Here is a 5,000-nt window from a genome sequence, read left to right as displayed (position 1 = left end):
CCTATATCGTACCTTAACCTAACCTATATCGTACCTTAACCTAACCTATATTGTACCTTAACCTAACCTATATTGTACCTTAACCTAACCTACGTTGTGCCTTAACCTAACCTACGTTGTGCCTTAACCTAACCTACGTTGTGCCTTAACCTAACCTACGTTGTGCCTTAACCTAACCTACGTTGTGCCTTAACCTAACCTACGTTGTGCCTTAACCTAACCTACGTTGTGCCTTAACCTAACCTACGTTGTGCCTTAACCTAACCTACGTTGTGCCTTAACCTAACCTACGTTGTGCCTTAACCTAACCTACGTTGTGCCATAACCTAACCTACGTTGTGCCTTAACCTAACCTACGTTGTGCCTTAACCTAACCTACGTTGTGCCTTAACCTAACCTACGTTGTGCCTTAACCTAACCTACGTTGTGCCTTAACCTAACCTACGTTGTGCCTTAACCTAACCTACGTTGTGCCTTAACCTAACCTACGTTGTGCCTTAACCTAACCTACGTTGTGCCTTAACCTAACCTACGTTGTGCCTTAACCTAACCTACGTTGTGCCTTAACCTAACCTACGTTGTGCCTTAACCTAACCTACGTTGTGCCTTAACCTAACCTACGTTGTGCCTTAACCTAACCTACGTTGTGCCTTAACCTAACCTACGTTGTGCCTTAACCTAACCTACGTTGTGCCTTAACCTAACCTACGTTGTGCCTTAACCTAACCTAATTTGTGCCTTAACCTAACCTAATTTGTGCCTTAACCTAACCTAATTTGTGCCTTAACCTAACCTAATTTGTGCCTTAACCTAACCTAATTTGTGCCTTAACCTAACCTAATTTGTGCCTTAACCTAACCTAATTTGTGCCTTAACCTAACCTAATTTGTGCCTTAACCTAACCTACGTTGTGCCTTAACCTAACCTACGTTGTGCCTTAACCTAACCTACGTTGTGCCTTAACCTAACCTACGTTGTGCCTTAACCTAACCTACGTTGTGCCTTAACCTAACCTACGTTGTGCCTTAACCTAACCTACGTTGTGCCTTAACCTAACCTACGTTGTGCCTTAACCTAACCTACGTTGTGCCTTAACCTAACCTACGTTGTGCCTTAACCTAACCTACGTTGTGCCTTAACCTAACCTACGTTGTGCCTTAACCTAACCTACGTTGTGCCTTAACCTAACCTACGTTGTGCCTTAACCTAACCTACGTTGTGCCTTAACCTAACCTACGTTGTGCCTTAACCTAACCTACGTTGTGCCTTAACCTAACCTACGTTGTGCCTTAACCTAACCTAATTTGTGCCTTAACCTAACCTAATTTGTGCCTTAACCTAACCTAATTTGTGCCTTAACCTAACCTAATTTGTGCCTTAACCTAACCTAATTTGTGCCTTAACCTAACCTAATTTGTGCCTTAACCTAACCTAATTTGTGCCTTAACCTAACCTAATTTGTGCCTTAACCTAACCTACGTTGTGCCTTAACCTAACCTACGTTGTGCCTTAACCTAACCTACGTTGTGCCTTAACCTAACCTACGTTGTGCCTTAACCTAACCTACGTTGTGCCTTAACCTAACCTACGTTGTGCCTTAACCTAACCTACGTTGTGCCTTAACCTAACCTACGTTGTGCCTTAACCTAACCTACGTTGTGCCTTAACCTAACCTACGTTGTGCCTTAACCTAACCTACGTTGTGCCTTAACCTAACCTAATTTGTGCCTTAACCTAACCTAATTTGTGCCTTAACCTAACCTAATTTGTGCCTTAACCTAACCTAATTTGTGCCTTAACCTAACCTACGTTGTGCCTTAACCTAACCTACGTTGTGCCTTAACCTAACCTACGTTGTGCCTTAACCTAACCTACGTTGTGCCTTAACCTAACCTACGTTGTGCCTTAACCTAACCTACGTTGTGCCTTAACCTAACCTAGTTTGTGCCTTAACCTAACCTAATTTGTGCCTTAACGTAACCCATGTTGTGCCGTAACGTAACCCATGTTGTGCCGTAACGTAACCCATGTTGTGCCGTAACGTAACCCATGTTGTGCCGTAACGTAACCCATGTTGTGCCGTAACGTAACCCATGTTGTGCCGTAACGTAACCCATGTTGTGCCGTAACGTAACCCATGTTGTGCCGTAACGTAACCCATGTTGTGCCGTAACGTAACCCATGTTGTGCCGTAACGTAACCCATGTTGTGCCGTAACGTAACCTATAATATGCCTTAACCTAACCTATAATATGCCTTAACCTGACCTATAATATGCCTTAACCTAACCTATAATATGCCTTAACCTAACCTATAATATGCCTTAACCTAACCTATAATATGCCTTAACCTAACCTATAATATGCCTTAACCTAACCTATAATATGCCTTAACCTAACCTATAATATGCCTTAACCTAACCTATAATATGCCTTAACCTAACCTATAATATGCCTTAACCTAACCTATAATATGCCTTAACCTAACCTAAAGTGCGCCGTAACCAAAACTATATTGCGCCTTAACCTGACGCACGTTGTCGCTGAACCTGCTCTGTAATTGTTATGCAACTCGTTAAATTAGTGTAGTGTTGCCTAACCGCAACCCTCGCAATATAGTTCGCTACTCGCACTGCCCGGTCCCCTGTGTATCGCGTCATGTTAAACACCTTGCAGGTGTTGCTGACTTTCCACATGCTCCTGCTATACACTGTAATGTGGATAGCAGCAGGACGTACATGCCCCCCCCCCTTCCCCCCTGCCTTCGCAAGCTGGTCGGTGAGAAGTTTGCATGTTCAACGCCCTTCGCATGCCGACGTACTCAGCCTACGTTGTGGTACGGCCTGTCACCTGTCCGCCGATGTACGCAAAACCCACAAACTGTACTGCACATTGGTCCGTATGTACTGAATGATACATCGTGGCACATGTGGCCGTATGACGACTGCGCCTAGCAACGGCGGACCATACAGTCCAAATATTGTGCACGCAGCTACGTGTCGTCTCCCTATAAGAGCTGGATTGCAGTGTGGTACGCCATACAGACGTGTGGGAGGAACGGACGCCCTGGATGGCGATCAGCATGAGCAGTCTGTTGATGTAGTGGAGCGTGTATTCGGACGTAGTCGTCTCTTCTCACACACCGTGATAGCATGTTGCACCGTGTTCCACATCTGCGACATGCTGCAGAGGCCGGCTGACAGTCGTTCGCGCAATGGACACCGCATACGTACGGGGTCGACCTTCCACGTGTTCTCTAGGCGTGCACATGTTGTTGCGTCTATGTGGGCAGACGTAGTGTGTTGTGACACCTGACACAGGCATGCAATACTCGTTGCAAATGGCGATGGACGTGTACGTTTGCTGGTGACGTTACGCAAATGAACAACTGGTAACCCGTTGTGGTGCGGTTGTTCTCGCTAGAGGTGAATCAGTGTTGGCGACGATCGGTCGAGCTATTAACCGGTTGTTTCAGGGATACCCACCATGCCCACGAACGTGAAAGGGGATCTGGGTGTGAGGCGATACGCGGCGGTGGCTGGGTGGGACCGTCCCCGGCCGGTGAGGGGGGGCCGCCCGGCGTGCTGGCAGCGCGGTGCGTGGGCGCACGCGCTACAGCCGGCTGGTGGGGGCGGCCAGTGGCAGGCGCGCCGGCCGACGGACGCGGCAGGCGGCGCAGCTGCGCGCCGGCGCCCCCTGCTCGCGGCGCCTTGCGGCCAAAGTAGGTCCTCGCGGGCCCGGTGCGAAGCGCGGTGGCCATCTGCAGTGTGCTGGTCCGATTGAGGACTTTGTGCGCTGAGGATGCGCCGCCGCCCGGCGCTCGGCGCCGCGACGCCGTCTGCTGCTCGGTCGCCCCAGCGGTTCTCGCAGGTGGTTTGTATCGCAGCTGTGCGGACGTGTTGGCGCGTGCGCTGTGCTGGGAGAGTTCGCTTCGGCACCCAAGTGGGGCTTTTGTCCTTCTGTGGCGCCGGCGTTGGAGCTGCCGGTCACCGTAGGTGGCGCGTGTTGTCTCCCGCCGGCAATGCCACGACAGCACGCTCCCGGGCCTCTGTCGGCAGCGGCAAGCTCAGTTGGGAGCACGGGTGGTCGCACCTAAGGCGTCTACTCGCCTAACTCCGGGCGATTGCGCCTCTCTCGAACCCGACCAAGTACTTAGGACGGCGCTGCGCGCCGCCGGGACCTGAGAGGGTTTCGAGGTGTGTTGTGCAGGGGAGCTCAGCCTCCTCCTGTTTGCAGAATAATTGAGCGGACGCTTGCGTGTTCGCGCGGGTCCCCGGGACACACTCCCGGGCGGCCGGCTGCTCAGCTCTAGTTGACGCAGCTCCCTGGTTGATCCTGCCAGTAGTCATATGCTTGTCTCAAAGATTAAGCCATGCATGTCTCAGTACAAGCCGCATTAAGGTGAAACCGCGAATGGCTCATTAAATCAGTTATGGTTCCTTAGATCGTACCCACGTTACTTGGATAACTGTGGTAATTCTAGAGCTAATACATGCAAACAGAGTCCCGACCAGAGATGGAAGGGACGCTTTTATTAGATCAAAACCAATCAGTCGGCTCGTCCGGTCCGTTTGCCTTGGTGACTCTGAATAACTTTGGGCTGATCGCACGGTCCTCGTACCGGCGACGCATCTTTCAAATGTCTGCCTTATCAACTGTCGATGGTAGGTTCTGCGCCTACCATGGTTGTAACGGGTAACGGGGAATCAGGGTTCGATTCCGGAGAGGGAGCCTGAGAAACGGCTACCACATCCAAGGAAGGCAGCAGGCGCGCAAATTACCCACTCCCGGCACGGGGAGGTAGTGACGAAAAATAACGATACGGGACTCATCCGAGGCCCCGTAATCGGAATGAGTACACTTTAAATCCTTTAACGAGTATCTATTGGAGGGCAAGTCTGGTGCCAGCAGCCGCGGTAATTCCAGCTCCAATAGCGTATATTAAAGTTGTTGCGGTTAAAAAGCTCGTAGTTGGATTTGTGTCCCACGCTGTTGGTTCAC

General features: G+C 50.1%; 1 non-coding gene across 1 annotated transcript in view; it reads left to right on the top strand.

Annotated features, from left to right (window-relative positions):
- Positions 1-4,321: 4,321 nt before the first annotated feature.
- LOC126476837 (small subunit ribosomal RNA) overlaps positions 4,322-5,000 on the top strand; it is a 1,909-nt gene continuing 1,230 nt past the window's right edge. Inside the window, exon 1 of the ribosomal RNA XR_007587275.1 lies at positions 4,322-5,000. This exon is cut by the window's right edge and continues 1,230 nt beyond it. This is a non-coding gene — a ribosomal RNA (small subunit ribosomal RNA).

This window comes from Schistocerca serialis, chromosome 4, assembly GCF_023864345.2.
Source record: "Schistocerca serialis cubense isolate TAMUIC-IGC-003099 chromosome 4, iqSchSeri2.2, whole genome shotgun sequence".
NCBI lineage: Eukaryota > Metazoa > Arthropoda > Insecta > Orthoptera > Acrididae > Schistocerca > Schistocerca serialis.
The sequence above is the reverse complement of the archived record's forward strand: the minus strand, read 5'-3'. Positions and strand labels throughout refer to the sequence as shown.